Source organism: Stomoxys calcitrans, chromosome 2, assembly GCF_963082655.1.
Source record: "Stomoxys calcitrans chromosome 2, idStoCalc2.1, whole genome shotgun sequence".
NCBI classification, from domain to species: Eukaryota; Metazoa; Arthropoda; class Insecta; order Diptera; family Muscidae; genus Stomoxys; species Stomoxys calcitrans.
In genome coordinates, this window is record NC_081553.1 from 228,695,290 (window position 1) to 228,713,951 (window position 18,662).

Here is an 18,662-nt window from a genome sequence, read left to right on the forward strand (position 1 = left end):
GTAGTTGTCGAGGAAAGCATTGTGCAAAAATTTGGCAAGATTTATCAATAAATGCGCTTGCAGTGGCTCTTGGAGTGAAAATCGCGCGATATACATATATGGCAGCCATATCTAAATCTGGACCGATTTCTATGAAATTCATCAGTAATGTCGAGAGTCCCCTACTCCCTACTAAATTTCGAGAGAGTCGGTTAACAAATGAGCACTTTATTGCAGTTGTTCTCAAAATCGGACGAACATATACATGGGAACTATATCTAAATCTGAACGGATTTCGAGCAAATTTCTCATATATTGTGGTAGTCGTCGAGGAAAGCGTTGTACAAAATTTTGAGAAGATTGGTAAGTGAATGCGCTTGCAGTGGGTCTAGCAGTTAAAATCGGGCGATATATATATATATGGCAGCTATATCTAAATCTTAACCGAAATTCACAAGTTATATTAAAAATCATAAGAAAATCCTTCCTGCCAAATTTCAAGTGAATCGGGCAACAAATGAACACTTTATTGCAATATTTCTAAAAATCGGACAAACATACACATGGGAGCTATGTCTAAATCTGATCCGATTTCGACAAAATTTGATAGATATTGTAAAAGTCGTCAAAGAAATCGTTGTACAAAATTTTGGGAAGATTGGTAAATAAATGCTCTTGCAGTGGCTCTAGGAGTGAAAATCGGGCGATATATATAGGTGAGAGCTATATCTAAATCTGAATTGATTTTTATGAATGTTGAGAGTCAAAAGAAAATCCTTCCTACCAAATTTCAAGAGAATCGGTTAACAAATGAGCATTTTATTGCATTATTACTGCAAATCGGACAAACATATATATGGGAGCTATATAGCCAAATCTGAACGGATTTTTTCCCATTTCAATTGGCTTCGTCTCTAGGCCGAAAAACAATAGGGTGAAAATTGCGACCTGTAGTTTGTACACAAATTAACAAGACAGACAGACGGACACAGCTAAATCGAATCAGAAAGTGATTCTGAGTCGATCGGTATCATTATCATTGAGTCTATCTCTCTTCCTTTTGCGTGTTACTAACAAATACACTAAGTTTTAATACCCTGTACCACCGTAGTGGTGTAGGATATAAAAATAGCAACTCTGAAAGTTGTATACATCGTGTGATAAGTACGAAAAAGTTAATATGATAATAGGGTATTGGAATATATATGCAACTTTTTCGATTAAATTGAGCTTTTATTTCATCGAATATACATGTAGACACATGTCTATAAAAAAATTACAATAAATATGCTCATATAACATGTCTGATCGTGTAATAGAAGCTTAAGTTTTATCTTATCCTTATTCAAAATATGTTAAACTTAAACTTAAACATCCCAATAAAATTTTGCTGCAATACTGCAGACAAAAAAAGTGAATCAAGGGTTTTCAATGTCATATTGCGGCAATGTCAAAGTCCAAAAATTAAAAAAAAAGTAAAAAGGTGTTAAATTCGGTCTGGCCGAACTTTGGATACCCACCACCTCGGGTATACATGTAAACCACCTTTCGTCAAAATCTGGTGAAAAATGCTTACTTAAGCCCCATAGGAGCTATATCGAAATATGTTCCGATTTGCACCAAATACTAATAAGTACAAGTCATTGTTCAATTGTGTATAACAAAATATTGATCTTTTTAGTAGCTAATCTAAAAATAAACCGATCTGAACCATATACGACACGGATGTCAAAAAGCCTAACATAAGTCACTGTGTCAAATTTCAGTGAAATCGGATTATAAATACGCTTTTTATGGGGCCAAGACTTGAAATCAAGATATCGGTCTATATGGCAGCTAAAACCAAATCTGGACCGATATGAGCCAAATTGAAGAGCAAGGTCCCAACACAACTCACTGTCCCAAATTTCGGCGACATCGGACAATAAATGCGCCTTTTATGGCCCCAAAACCTTAAATCGAGAGATCGGTCTATATGGCAGCTATATCCAAATTTGAACCGATCTGGGCCAAATTGAAGAAAGATGTCGGAGGGTCTAACACAATTCACTGTCTCAAATTTCAGCAAAATCGGATTATAAATGTGGCTTTTATGGGCCTGAAACCTTAAATCGGCGGATGAATGACAAAATGAATATACCCCCATCCTTTAATGGTAGGTATAAAAATGGGAGTGAGATGTTTGTAAACCGTTATAACGAGAGGCCCACTAATTTGATCTATTAAAAAATCCCAATATTTACAAAAAAAATAATTTTTTTAAATTTTTTTTTTTAATTAAAAAAAAAGAAAACAAATAAACATCATCACAATAGGACAAAGGAATCGTTGGTCAGCGTAAATGAGATAAACAAGTTTTATAGTAAAAGTAAAAAAAATATATTAAAAAAATAAGAATTCGATCAGAAATCTTAACGACAACTTAAATTTCCCTTCTGAATTTCGCGTAATTTTGGAGTTTGAGAATTCTGTCAGAAACATGCGCACACATTTCGTTCCAAAGTCGTGTCAACGACTCCATATATTTTTCGTCAAGAATTCAGACAGATCTGAATTTAGTTAAATTTTTTAACTTTTGTAAGAAAATTATTTTACTGCAGAGTATAGAATAAAAATAGTTAATAACTTACGATTACGATTTCAAAACCAGATTGCTATGCAGTCCAATCTGGGAATAACTTGGAATTGTTCATAGAAATTTACCTGTAAATAAAAATAAAAAGGAATACTTTACAAATAGTGGAAATGCCATAATATTAAAACAAATAAAAAGCAATAAAAAATTATAAATAAATGAAAAATTAAATATTAAAAAACTCCTTAAGATATGCAATACGTATTATGAAAAATATTGCACATCTTAAGGAGTTCATTTTTATTATTAATTTTTTATAGGTTGTTTGTTGCTAAGCAGATAATATTCTCAAAATACATTGCCACGAGATTATAAAGAACAAGGACAATATAAAGGCTTTCTAATTTCTAAAAAATCCCCGTTCGGACCTTTAAATTTTCTATCACAATTTATATTTTCCCAAAAATATGCAATGTTATAAACCTTATATATTAAGTCTAAAGACCTAATGTTTCCCTCACCATTTTTTTCAATTAAAATTTTTTTTTCGTAAAAATTCTTTTATTTTGTTTCCCTTAATTGTTTTATCCTATTTAAAGCACTGTTTACATAAATACCTAATACAAATTATGCTGGTATTTTGCATTTAAGCTACCTAACATATACTTTGGCTAAGGTTTTGGGGGAGGAGAGACACAAGATTTCTTTGTTATGCGTGTAATTGAAAACCGCCGCATATGATTCTCAAACCTTTTTGAACAAAAAAAAACTGCAGCCATAATAAGCCGTAGCAAAGGGAAACAAGCTTTACATCTAAATTAGCATTTAAGTACCACTCTTCCTACTTCTTTTGGGTCCAGCAATGTTGCTATTTTTGTAAACCAAGTTGAAGATAAAGGCAGCGATGGTGGTGGCAACTTACATGATGATGGTGGTCATGTTTCAAGACAGGCTGACAGACAGACAGAAAAAAATGGGTTTCACATATGCCAAGTGGTGGCAATTACTTTCAATTTAGACAAATGTGGTACGATGCACTTTGGTGATTCCATTATAGAATGTAATTACAACATCAGCAACAAACATTCACCCCCACTTTTATAAATACTTTGTGGCAATCGGAGAAGTGGGGGGAGTATGGTAGCGAAATACAAGACAGATTTATTTTCATGTATCTAAATTGATATAATTGTCGAACGAATGAAAGTAAATCACAAGTAATTCAAGAAATGATTGGCTTTATGACCATCTACTCAAAAGGCAATCTATAAGAAATCCCCAGTCGATAAGATCCAAGTCTATGGTAGTTTTGCATCAGGGCCAAAAGGTTAATGATGGAACACTTAAGCAACATAAGATGAATTTAAATGGTTTTTTCAATTGCATACCAAATTGAATGCCAATGGAAGATAACAAAATTATTGGAAATAGTTTTATGATATTGTACAGATCGCCGTACAAATAAAAAAAAATTGGGAATATGTAATTTTTCGAAAATTTTTTATGAAAATGAAATTTTGAAGACATTTTTTATGAAAAGTTTTCTTGGAAAATTTTATTTAGACTTTTTTATGAAAAATAAAGGTTCAACAAAATATAAAATTTTGAAATTTTTTTTATGTAAATCAAAATTTGACAAATTTTCGAAGAGAATCATAATTCAACATGTTTTTCTATATAAAACTAATCAAAAATCAAATAAAAAATTAAATTAAAAAATTATATTTATAAATAACAAAACTTCCACTAAAATTGAATTTCGATGAGATTTTCTAGTAAATCATACACTCAAAAAATTTTGAACCTAAACACTAGTTAAAATGAACTTTCTTTAGGAAATGTTGAACTTCCTATGGCGCTAAAGAATTATGTGCTCGCTACGAGTTCAATAATTCCGTAACATTTACGAACTTGTGCTTACATACTATTAGTTAACTTTTTACTTCCCGCTGGTAAAATATGAACTAACAAGAATTGAAACTGAAAGGTAAAATTATTGAAAAAATCCCTATTTTCAAACCCTTCGAAGCATCTAATTACAGATGCAAGGACACATCTTAATTACATAACCGAGTACCGCCATAATGAAATAAAATGTTACCTTTTGTCTCAGCCGAGTGTTGGACCAAGAATCATCTTCCATTTACGAAGCAGACGCTCTACACGTTCATCCACATCACTATTATTTGAGTCTTCGATTATTTTATTCCTTCAATATTTGCTAACGATACAAAAGCAAAACATTTTCTAACTCTTTTCTATCAAAAGTGGCCATGCCATTCTATTTAAAGACACAATGTTATCTGCAGTGGAAGTGAGCTTAATTAAAATAACATTTAGCATGAAAAGTGTATAAGCTTTTGTGGCAAATAGCATGTGGTTCTGCTTCTCAATAGAAAGGTCCCGGGTTTGGGGGGCCGTCCCTCCCCATATCCCCCAAAGAGGATATATTTACGATTATAGCAACATGGGTCTCAAATAAAAGGTCTTTGATCTTTGGGAGTAAAGCACGAATCTGATATTAATATTCGGAAAATAAAATGTGTCTATATATTTGATATCCAATTTTGAGGCCAATGGCATGGCAATATGGGGCTCAAATAGATGATATTTGATAGAAGATCACGATTCTGAATTTTTTTTAGGGCCAAGTGTCTGGGGGACCTTTTCACTCCCGAAAACACTCCTAAACCGAACATCATGAAAACATCCAACATCCAAACTTATATTACCCCTTACCCTAATTTTCAGACACACCAAATATCGGGGCTGCGTGGTGCGATTTAAGTGAAATTTTGTTTGTTCTCTTATAATAACATAAAAATGAAAAATTGGTATCCAAATTTTTTCGTGTGGTGGCTAGGGTTGGCGCCTCACTCCTAAAACGCATCAAATATATATACACCAATCATGACAATATGGGACTTATATGAAAGTTATTTGAGAGTAGAAAACGAATCAGATAGCGAATTTGGGAATAAGAATAAAAAAAACTCTCAAATCGGACGTTTTGACAGACCATGGCAATATTGATTTCAAATGAAAGGTATTTGATCTCTGGATGTCCACCCCTCTCCTAAAACACCCCCGAAAAGGACATATTTACTGACCACGGCAATATGGGACTTACATGAGAGATATTTAAAATTTTTTTTTGTCAGGGCTAAGCTTCTCTTTGGCCGCCCACCACATAAATGATGCACGATGCTGATATTTTTTCAGGGCTAAGTGCGCGGATAGCCTCCCCACCCCCTATATACCTCTCAAACTGTACTATGGACAAAGGGGCTCAAATGATATTTCATATCGGTTTAATGGCCAAATGTTTGTAGTACTCCATAAATTTCCGCTAAACCACACATATATACCGACCATGGCAATATGTAGCTGAAATGAGGTTTTTGGGAGTAGAGTATGAATCTAATATCCACTTTGGGGGCAAAGGGTTTGGATACTCCAAATCGCCACCAAAACCAAGAGAATGAAATAGATCTAAAACACAACCCCTTAGAGCAATCTCACAGACTAACAAGGATCAAACAAGCGCATTTAGAAATAACATACTGTTAGTCAAGCGAGATGCATATGTCACGTTTGCAGCATGGTATTTTACTAAAAGCTCTTAAATTGTCGAATATAAATATTCAAAGGAAAATTTTGGTGCATATATTGTAAAAGAAGTCTTAGCAGAGCGGGCCCGATTCATCTACGCAGCTATAAAAAATAAAATTTGGACTCAATTATTATTATTGGTAGAAACCTAAATTAGTCAAAATTTTCTTTGAACAAATTTTCCATGAAAATCAGATTTCGAAATTATTCTTCAAAAATGATATGCGATTTTCGATTTCGAACTTCGGCGACATTTTCCATGAATATAAAGTTGTAGAGGCAAAACAGTCTGATGAGGACCTTAGTGAGGCCGAAATCTCGATCAATGTAGCCTGCGCAAGAAAATTTTTTACACCACATTATGCTTCATTATTAAAGTTTTTTTTTGTTTTGGTAAATAGAAACAACAAACCAAAAAAATCGATGAAAATTTCGGCTAAATTTCCTATGAGAATCAATATTAACAACATTTTCTAAAAAAAATGAGAATGCGAAAGAAATTTCTGTAAAAATTATATTCGAAAAAATTTCAAAAACAAATCTAAATTTGAAGACATTTTCTAATTTGCCCTTGAACAACTACTATGGAACTGGGGCAAACTTCTCACATATCACTGAGTGCTGTCCGATTCAAATTTTAAGCTTAATGACAAGAGGCCTCCTTTTTATAGCCTAGTCCGAACGGCGTGCCGCAGTGCGACACCTCTTTGTTTTAACATGGCACAGTACCTCACAGATGTCGCCAGCAGTAGGAGGTGAAATCGCTGATACGAACTCAGGCGTTCAGCGTCATAGGCGGACATGCTAACCTCTGCGCTGCGGTGGAAATCCATATAGTTAGAAAAAAATATCAGGACGACGGGACATTTTCAGAACACGTTTTTGTGAATTTGAAAACCACTCTCGACAGTCTTAAAGAAATATGAACATCATAATTTGGACGAAAATATATGCAAATCGAATATCGATGAATTCTTCTATGAAAATGTTGCTATCTTTTTGGAAGAACATTAATTTGAGTTTTTCGCACTTTTATTTACTTTTCTCACCTGTTTGTCCTCCAAGAAGAGTCATTTTGTTGGTCCACATATGCATTCCCAAAAAAAGTTAAAGCTGGCTTTAATTAAAAGTCAAGCCAAAAGTTTCTGCATTTGATATTCCAGTTGAATGACTCAGTGTTGTTGTTCTATGATCAGTTAACACCCACAAGATTCGCAACAGAATATTATTGCGTCCGGAAAATACTGATTTTTTCAATGGAATACAAATGAGTTTTCACAAAACAAAACAGAAAACATATTTGCAACACAATTTTGAGTCATAATGCCAAAGTCCAAGAAACGCCAAATAAAAACGAACTTTGAAAAAAAAATAGCAACACAATTCAACACCAAAGAGACGCAGCAAAAACCAGGCAAAAAAACAGGTTAACACAGAACAAAGTCAAAGGCTTTTTTTTGCCAAGGCATGAGCGGGAGAAGCAAAAATACCCCGAATCAACAACGTGAGTAGAAGCCATTAAACTCCACAGCGCTTCGCAACCAACACAGAACGTCTGTCTGGCTCACCTGAAAAAGTTGAAAACAGCGAAAGACTCTTAAAGTTGCCGTTGCTGTTGTCGCTGTCGTCGTCGAAGTCGAAGTCGTCGGAGTAGCTTATAAAGAACCATTGAACCGAAATGTACCTCTACTACTACTACTACGATGACGATGACGACGTGAAGAAAAAGTACCACTGGAAAAATAGTTAAAAAATGCAAACAAACAAAAAAAGTAGTTGAGTAAGAAACAAAACATTGGGAACGGCTAGAGGGTGGTTCAAAAAGGGGTAACAGAAAACATCAAAAAAATTTCGACTTTGATATCAGTCATTTTTTGTCTAAATAACAATTTCACAAAAAAATATGGTCCATACCTAATTTTTATAGAAAATGTGTCTAAATTTGAATTATTCGTTGAAACTTAAATTTCCTAGAAAATTTTGTCGAAATGCACGTCGCATGTGGTGTAGGTCACTGCCTATACACAAAAATAGCAGTGGCAGAATCAACCGTTGGGCGATCGTCGTGCGAAGAACGAAAAGAGTTTTGCAAAAGATGTTTGTGTTTGTTGCTATTAGCATTGTTGGATAAGTTGGATTTGAATAAGGGAAGTAAGATTTGATTTGTTTTCTGTTGCGCTTATGAAACAAGTCGATTCAGATGTGTGATTTACAACTTACTCAAGTTGGAATGGTTGTAAAGCACCATGATCCATTTGACATCTCCTTCTGGTGATTTTTCTTGGTTGAAAATGAAATCGCGATAAAGGAAACCAGTCAAATGCTTCTAGCAACAACACAATTTTTGTTGACTTTTTAAATGTTTTTTGCTATACTATTCTTTGAATAGAAAGCATTAAACAATGGTCTAAAGCCGGACAATATCCTGCGATGGAATCTCAATGAAATTTGATTTAAATAGAATTTTCGCCGAAATTAATATTCGCAGAAAATTTTGCCGAAATTAAATTTTTATTTACAATATTGTATAAATGTGATTTTTTGGAAAATTCCGTATAAAATTTTGTTGAAATTAAATTTTTATTGAAATTTTTTTAAAAATTTGACATTCATAAAAAATTTCGCCAAAATTAGCTTTTAATAAAAATGTAGTCAAAGATGATATTTATAAGAAATTTTATCGAAACGTTTAAAGAAAATTTAATCGTTTTTTTTAGGAATAGTTTTTTAAAAATTTTCTTTTCATAAAAAATGTTGTTTAATTTGGTTTTATTATTAGAAAAATTCTTTAGAAATTTATTTTTTCTAAATTCTTTTTAAGTTTTTTCATAGCAAATTTTTTTATATTTAAATTTGTAATAAAAATTTCGTACCAATTATATTTTCTGCAAAATGTTGTGAACATTTTGATTTTCATTGAAAATTTCATTGCGCATTCGTCTATGTCTTGCCTATCCTGCAACCCTTTTTCGAAAGTACTCGTACATTCGTACATGGGTCGATTTGAATCTCTTTGAAATCAAATATTCGGAAACAAGAATACAAGTTATGCGGTACAATGACCGTTGGGGTGTTACTGGTATTGGCTAACTGACTGGTGGTTGGTTAGTTGCAGTAGCAAAAAAATAAACTAAAACCCAATCTACAGGCCAGCTAAAGAACAGCAACTACCACATGTGGTACGAGCGGGCAGCAACAACCAAGTATGAATTACGAAAACAAACACGCGCTAGAATAAGCAAAAAAGGGGGACAAAACAGTAGGAAAGCAAAAAGTCAATAGAGCAAATGAGAGAAAAACCATAACAAAGAAAATAAAAACAAGTTGCGGCTAAAATGAGGAAAAGAACATCAGTGACAATTTCTAATAACAGACCGGAAGAAAATTCAACTTAGGAAAACCTTGGAAAATTGCCTCGAATGCAGGGGCTTTTACTGAAACACTTTTTTCTTTAAGTTGAAGAATCAACTAGCAACCTGCTGGTCACTTTTTTACTCTATATGAGTAACTTGTGGCAACTCAAGCATCATAAACTATTCGGTCATGAGGGGAGTCGCGCATGTGCATATGACAAACTCTATAACCCTTTCCCATGATCTTCGCAGTGAGAACCTAAACTCACAACAACCCTCTCCACTTGTTGGCCGCCTGAGAAGCATACAATTTTGCAAAAAAAAACCCTAAATTATGGGTATCATTGTGTCGTCATTGGAATGTCGGTATGACACTATAAAAATACGTTACAATGCGACTCTAGTCAACAGGTCAACCAGTGAAGTAGATGAAACAAAAAAGAAGACAGTCTGGAATTTTAAAAGGGCCACAGAAAAAATAAATGTGGGAAGTTAAACTTGGCAAAGTTTGCCAAAATTTAAGGTTGGACAAAATTTGATTTTCATAGAAAATATTTACAAAATTTTATTTCGATACAATTTTGACGAATTTTCAATTTCATATTAAATGTCATGGAAAATAGTTTTCATAGATAATTTCCCAAAAAATTTATTTTCATACAAAATTTTTGTCGAAATTTGATTTTTATAGAATATGTAGTCGAAATTTGGGTTTCAAAAAAAATTTCGTCAAAATAGAAATTTCTTAAAAAACCTCCTCAAAATTTTAAAACCTCGTAAACTTTTTTTTTCATAATAAAATTCGTAAATTTTTTTTTTAAAGAAAATTTCGTAAAAACTTTTCTTTGTCGTAGTATGATTTTTATTGGGAATTTCGTCAAAATTGGATTTTTAACAAAATTTTGTAGAAATAAACGCTGCATATGACATGTCGACCCGGCACGGGATAGCTATGAGCACCACTCGAGCTGGAATATTGAGGTCCGATTTGTGTATTGTTCATTGCTTTCGCGAGAAGCTGAGCTGCGAGCGGAGAGTCTTAGTGAGAGGGCGGGCGGCACCGGCTCTTGCACAAATACTGAGTGCCTATGGTGCTCGATATGACAAGGCGAGTTATTGGCGTCTTTAAATAACCAATGGCCAAACTGTTCCCACGACGATCGGTCCTTAGGACCGGAACGTGCTTATTCACCTACAGGATCTTGACGAGAATACCGACCTCCACATGAAAGTGTCGAATTTAGATTTTTGTGGAAACATTCGTCGAGACTCGTCGAAATCTGGTCAAAATTTTATTTTTATAGAAATTTTTTCGACACTTAATTTTCATAGAAAACATCGACGAAATATTACATTTTAAATATATTTCTATAGAAAATCTCTTCATAATTCGATTTTCTAGGAAAACTCGTCAAAATTTGACTTTCATACGGAATCTCGACAAAATTTGATTTTCATAGAAATTCTCGTTGAAATTTGATTGCCATAAAAATTTTGGTCGAAATGTGATTTTCATAGGAAATTTCGTCGAAATTTGATTTTGAGATTCCATTGAAGGATATTTGATTTTCATAGAAAATCTTGCCGGATTTTGATCAAGAAAATATTATCGATGTTTGATTTTCTTAGTACATTTCGTCGAAATCTTATTTACCACAAAAATTTTATCACATTTTAATTTACATTAAAAACTTGATGATCATATTTGATGATCAAATTTCCTCAAACTATGTTTTTTATAAAAATTTTCGTTGAAATTTGATTTAATTTTTAATTAATTAATTAATATTTTATAGAAAAATCTCGTCGATATTTGATTTTCATTGAAATTCCCGTCGATATTCGATTGCCATAAAAATTTAATCAAAATGTGATTTTCTAGGAAATTTCATCGGAATTTTGTTTTTTTAGAATATATCGTCGAAATTTGATTTTCATAGAAAATATCGTCAAAATTTCGTTCTCATAGAAAATCTCGTCGAATTTTAATATTCATAAAGCAAATTCTTCCACATTAGACGTTTATACAAAAGTTCGTTGGAAATATTTTTGTTGTTCGATTTGGTATCATTGAAATATGATTTTCTCATAAAATTTCGTCGAATTTAGATTTTCTAGAAAGGTTGATTTTCATAGAATGCAAATGCAAATTTTGCCCATGAACAAATTTCTCACATATCAATGAGTGCAGTCCGATTCAAGTTTAAGCTCAATGATAAGTGGCCTACTTTTTATAGCCGAGTCCGAACGGCGTGCCGCAGTGTGACACCTCTTTGAAGAGAAGTTTTACATGACATAGTACCTCACAAATGTTGCAAGCATTAGGAGGGGAAAACCACCTCTGAAAATTTTTTTTCTGATGGTCTCGCCAGGATTCGAACTCAGGCGTTCAGCGTAGAATATTTCATTGAAATTTGATTGTTATAGAAAATCTTATACAATTTCATAGAAAGTTTAATCGAAATCAGATTTTCATACAAAATCTCGTCGAAAATTGATAGTCGCGAAAATTGATTGCTCACTAAATCTAACTCTAAAATCACTGTCCTCACTCTGCATACCGATCTTCCAAGCAGATATCAATAAACAACGACAACACCTCTTTGCCCATGCTTTTGTACGGCGGGTGCGAGAGCTTCTTCAATGAAAACAGAGAAAAATAAAAACAAAACATAAAAATAACGAAATTAGAAAAAGAATCAAAAGAAGAGAATGCAAAACACAGAAACAGGTATGAAACGTTCGATCGATCTATGCTCCTAGGCCATTGTGAAAGAGGAATTTCAAGCCAGTGAAGGTGTAGTAGCGTGACTAGTAGAGCCCATCATCGAGTTAAGGAACCAGTTGAAAGAAAAGCAATTATCTGGGTAGAGGAGACACAAAAGTGTAGAGAGTGCCTATTTGAGATGGGGTTTCTAATGCGCGCCTTTCTGACTTGTCCAGCCACACATACTTCAAAGCGAAGAACAAAGCCCAACATTGCGACATAGGAAGATACGTATTGAAGGTGAACAAGAATCTTGGAATCCTATGCACCTCAACACAAAAAAAAAAGAAAAACAAAAATACGGAAAACAATAAAAGCATGAATAAAACAACGAGACGACAAGCATCATGAGAGTGGAGGTAGGTATAGAAGAATAGAAGAAAACGCCAAGACGACGTGCTTTGTGACGATATACCATCATCCACAGCACACCAAGAGCAGACAAAGGCGCATTTGCGCAGAGCTCTGAGAAGGAGACGCACCCTATTTTAGCTGAATGCTCAGTAATGGAATTCACTGAAGCAGACAACCAACGCAGCTCGCTCAACTCAGTCAGCCTTTAGGAATCTTTTGTACAATGTCGTTGATATTTTTGATGTGTTTTGCTGTTGCTTTATTGCTGCAACCACATCCCGCCGTTTCGGATTAAATTAACGTTCATTTTATTGAAGTTCCTTGGCTTTTATATGACTCGACTACTACTGGCCAACGAAACCAAACAAGGGAGACAATGAATGAACAAAAACACAGGCTGGCTTTCCACAACCATTGGAATGAGTAAGTCTTTTTGGGGGAGATTCCAAGGTTTCAAAGGAGTAGAGCATACACCACACTACAACTGTCTCATATTCACCTTGTGTTATCACCATCATTTGTTATTAAGGGTGGATTTTTTGGAAACGATTTTAAGCCGCTGGTAGTCGCCTTTCGAGTTTGAATTATATTTGTGTAATATTTCATGATAGGATATTTAAGCCAGTTATGCAGGTACCTTGTAAAACACTGGCCATTAAATTGTGGCTGGTCTACTGTACAGAAATCTTTGTTGTGATTGTCGCAGATTTCTTTTACGTTTTGTCTAAGGATTAGTACAAAATTTTGGTTGACAAGCACTTGTTAATGCCATCGCAATTTGAGATTTTTCTAACAGGTAGAAAAAGGTCAATAGATAGAATATTTTTCTAAAAATTTAAGCTAAGGATTTCATTATATTGATAAGTATTTTGTTTTCCTTTAAGCCAGATACCAATATAAGTATGGTTTATTACCGGCTTGATAAGGAATTGCATTGACAAATGCTTTTATCCGGCTAGGATTGCTCCATAGGAATACAACAATATACCAATATAACACAATCCCATGGCAACCAGTTTAATGAACCATCAATGGAAGAATGATAGAAGAATCATGGAAAACATTATTGGCTAAATTTTATTGTTATGGAAAATTTCCTTAAATTCTATTTTCATAAAAAAATTGATCGTCATTTGAGTTTTGTAAAAAATGTAGCCTAAATTTAAGAAAATTTTCATTAAAATTCGATTTTCATAGAAAATTTTGTCGAAATTGGATTTTCAAAGAAATTTTTTTCTAAATTTGATTTTCGTTCAAAATTTTTTGGAAATGCGACTTTCATAGAAAATTTTGTAAAAATTTGATTGTCATAGAAAATTTCGTAGAAATTTGATATTCATAGAAAATTTTTTCAAAATTTGATTTTCATAAAAAATGTCATAGTTTGAGTTTTATAGAAAATTTGGCAAAAGTACAGTTTACGCGGAAAATCGCAAAAAAATTATTTTTTTTTGCGTACCCCGGGAAAATGAATATGAAGCCCCCTAGCCCGAGCCCCATTGTTATCCTGTGCCCCAGTTCATTGTGACCCTATGCCTATATTCGTCGTCATATTGTTTCATGACGGGGAAGCCCCGTTTGGGGGCCCCCTAGCCCAAGCACCAAAAACGGGTTCATATTCCTAAATTTCTTCGAAATTCGATTTTCATAAGAAATTCTTCAAATTTTGATTTTCATTAAAAATCTCATTAAAATTTTATTTTCATAAAATATATCATCTTAATTTAATTTTTAAGAAAATTTGTTCAAAATGTTATTTTTTTTAGCAAATTTCGTGGAAATTAGATTTCATCGAAATTTTATTTTCACGGAAATTTTGTCGAAATTTGATTTTTACGGAAAATTTCATCGAAATTTTATTTTCACGGAAATTTCGTCGAAATTTGATTTTCACGGAAATTTTCATCAAAATTTATTTTTATAGAAAATTTCGTTGAAATTTGATTTTTATAGAAAATTTTGTCGAAGTTGAGGTGCATAGAAAATTTTTTCAAAATCAGATTTTCATAGTATTTTTCTTCCAAATTTGGTTTCTGTCCTCATTAACAAATGATTTTATCATTCTTCAACTTCCTAAAAACCGTGCATCAATTTACAAAAAGAACAATTCCTTGGCAACCGGTTATATGGACTGGATTGATCGTGCATAGAATTATGGAACCCTTCATGGCCAAAAATACGGGGTGTTACCTGTTGAGTAGGACGTTGTTGTTGTACCCATGTAATTGCATGTAGGGATAGCGATTTTTGACAACCTCCTTTTGGTTCGCGGACCGTTTAGTAGTACGTGGTACCTTTTAATATTATATCCTAAAATACTGTGTGAATGCGCTACTGATTCGTGTTGGAAGTCATGTAAGGGGTTCAGATTTTCTCTCCGATAATTCTATCTATTGATCGGCCATCTTATTTCATAACGTCTGAACCGAACGATTACCTGCCACTAGAAAGCAACCGCCGAAAAGGGAACGGTTCGTGCGACTCTTGACCAATTGACAACACGTCTTTCAAGCCGATACTGGATCGCATAGAAACGTATGTGAACTTCTAAATTTCAGCTACAATGATCAGTTAAGTACCGTTTGTTTAAACAAGACAATGAATTGCGCGATCAATCTTACTTCACTTTAATAGACTATGATAACATTTGTTCCACTAGCCAAACGTAGAATAGCGTTCCAAGCGCCTCGATCTTTTGTGCTCATTCTAAAATCTCTGTCACCAAGTTTCGAGGTGTCTTCCACCACTTGATCTTTCCATCGAGCTTTTGATCTTCCCGGTTTGCGTGTACCACCGTGTTTGCCATCAAAAGTCTTTTTTGCTGGGGCTTCTTCATCCATTCGGACAACATGAAGCTATATATATTCAAACAAGGTCCGATCAAAAGTATATTCAACAAGGATGTTGAGTTTCTATTACAAGCCACTGTCCCAAATTTAAGCGAATTCGAATAAAAACGGGGGCTTTAAGTGGCCCAAGACCTAAAATCGACTAATGAGAGATCAGGTAATAATTATGCAATATTGTCCAAGAATGTCCAGCCATACTATTGTATACAAATTACTGTCAAAAATTTCGAAGAAATTGGGAAATCGTTGTGTATTTTATGGCCCAAGGCCCAAAATTGAAGAATCGTCGTCAAGGGCTGCCGCCAAAGTGTACAACAAACTGCACAATCCCATGGTAGCCGGTTGTGCGTACCGGATTGACCCTATGAATTCCTTCATCGGCGAGGGCTGCCGCCTCAATGTACGAAACACTGCTGCAACAACAAAAAACTGCTGATACGATCTGGATCAGCTCTGGATAATAGTTGGGCCGGATGTTGAGGGCTTTAATACAAATCAGCCTTTCTAAATTCAGCGAAATCGGATAGTTAATGCACTGTTTATGTATCCACGTCCGCAAGTCGAGATGTCGGTATTTATGGCAGCAGCTTTATCCAAGTATATTCCGATTTGGACCGATTTTGCTGAAGTGCATTATTTTACTTCGACCTTTCAAAACTTTCCAAGTAGACCTGTTATAGGTTATCCTAGATATTGGACTTATAGGTTGCAACCCTAACGGCATTATGTCCAGTTTTTCACAATGTAAGCAGCGTATTTCAGACAAGTTATAGTAACTATCTTCAATCAAATTGCCCACAGCAGTATTTTTGCAACATAAATATCAACATCGCATCACAGGTAAACACCATAAACCAGTTGATGTAAAAAGATAGCAAATTTTCTAAATTGAAATTAGACTTGGCGGTGGTGATTCATCAGATTAACAACAAAACCTTTGCCATTAGATTTATGAACCTTATATCTTTAGAAATGCAGGTAGGCAATTCTGTAACTGGCGCTATTGGCCACATTGAACCACAACCACCAACACTCACATGACAACAATGACCAACCCTGGGTTTTGGAATAGAATTGCGAATTAAACCCCCATCTCTAGCATGCAGTGTGCGTGTGTTTGTTTATTTATTATGAACTCGAAAAAATGTTACCTGGAATTTCATATGAAAACCACTATGAATAATAAAAACACACAATTGTAATAAAAATACCTTACCTTTGTCTTGTTCTGCTGCTGTTATTATCTCGTCGGGCTTTGTTGTCGTATATCCATACACCAAGTGCGGGGCGGGCGGGTAGACAAAAAACCGATGCTATTATGGGGAAACTCTAAGCACGTTATCGGATGATCGTATATGGAGAGTAAATCAAAGCCCAAGGCTAATCAACACAATTCATAAATTTTTCACTAAAACTTTTAACAAAATTTAGCTTGTTTTTTCACTTTACAAAAATAACTTTCACAAAATTGACTTTCTGCTATGAACCACACGTTGCTTAGCAAATCTTTGTTTTATTTGTTATTACTGCTGAAAATTATTTCACCTTATTCTTGTATTTTTTTTGTTTTCTTTATTCTATTATTTCTTTTATTGCTATTTTGCAATTTTTGCTGTGTTTACTTTACTTAACTTCTTCACTTAACTTGCTGCGACGTCGTCAATAATTGTTCTTGATGTCAACACGCAGCTTCATCTCTGTTGCTCCTTTGGGTGTTTGTGTTATATGCCACACTTGCTATCCTTTTTCTGCACACTCTTAAAAAGGCCACTTGAAATTTGTCAACTTTTTTGACAACTTCGCCTGCGCGCAGCTCTAAACTTTTTAGAGACTGCAAAATTTTGATTTATTTTCCAAGCTAAGGAATTTAGCCTTTCCTGTTTGAATTTAAAATACCTCCTTTTTCTATTCACTTTATTAATTTCAATAGCGCATTCTTAACTTGGCTTTATTGGTTAACCGTATTCAATTTCTTTGTTGTTTTTCGTTTTTTCTTTGCTGCTTAAACACACATCACACACACGCACACATTCATTCGGCGCGCACGAACCGTATCAACAACAATACTCGACGAAAGGTAAAATACAAATGAGAAGAATACAACAAAACAAATGAGAGAGGGAGAGTATCAATTTTAGTGAATGCCAGATTTTTATATGAATGCGAGTACAAGTTAAGTAATTGGTAGACGAAACTGATCATGGTGCATTTTTAAATTAACGGTTGTCTAATTTGTTGGCAACTTTTGGTAATCTGTAATGCGATTCCGTAACTTATAACGAAAATGAAATGAGAATACAAAAAAAAAAACAAATGAGAGTGAGACTATCAATCAAGAATGGAAAAGACTGTTCTTTTTCCACCCGAAAAGTACCGTAGTATAGCCGCGAACGATTTAGAACCTTTTCATACTCTAAGAACATATGGTTGGTACTATGTTCGTTTTTCGCGACATTTTTTCGTGATTACTTTTTGTAAATAATAGATTTTAAAGGAAAAAAACTTGCTGATTTCATTTAGTAGACATTCCCCTATTACTTATGAAAAAAAAAAAAATTAAAAGTCCTCTCATTTTGCCATCAAGCTGATCGAAGTTTTGCCAACACAGATAAACAAATTTGTATGCGTGTATATATACGTGTGCGAACATCAGCGGAGAATATGGGAGAAAGAAGAAGAAGAAAGCAGGCTGCCATCAGACTCACTTAGACGTTTTCGTACATTGTGATACCACAGAAACAGAAGAAGGAAGATGCCTTCTACTTCCTACCGTTGAACAATCCAGATCACTTTAAAAAGCCCAATAACTTGGGAAAGTTCACATCCGCTAAATCAGACAGGTTCTCAAAGAAATGAGAACCTAAAGTGGAACTTCTTCTAACTGCTAGTGCGGGACAAACACACACACAGAAGGTGTTCTATAGTCACTTCATTCTCGATGTCCCTACAGCTTCTGCAAAAGTCGTTGCTGACAACCTTAAGGTAAGGTAGTTACTAGTCTCGCAAGCTCGTCCGCTTTTGATTTCCCTGGGATATCTCTGTGACCCATCACCCAAAACAGTTGCATTTTAAACTGTTCAGCCATCCCGTTGAGAGATCTGCGAAAGTCGAGGGCGATTTTTGTGTTCAGAAATACGTTCTCCAGGGATTTAATAGCTGCCTAGCTGCCTGAG

General features: G+C 34.3%; 1 protein-coding gene across 4 annotated transcripts in view; it reads right to left on the reverse strand.

Moving 5' to 3' along the window:
• LOC106084304 (afadin) overlaps window positions 1-17,575 on the reverse strand; it is a 192,147-nt gene extending 174,572 nt beyond the window's left edge. For all 4 annotated transcript variants that reach the window (XM_013247877.2, XM_013247876.2, XM_013247874.2 and 1 more), the window contains exon 1: window positions 16,706-17,575. The gene's annotated coding sequence lies outside the window, so the exon portion shown is untranslated. The remainder of the gene's footprint in view (window positions 1-16,705) is intronic.
• Between the last annotated feature and the right edge of the window lie 1,087 nt (window positions 17,576-18,662).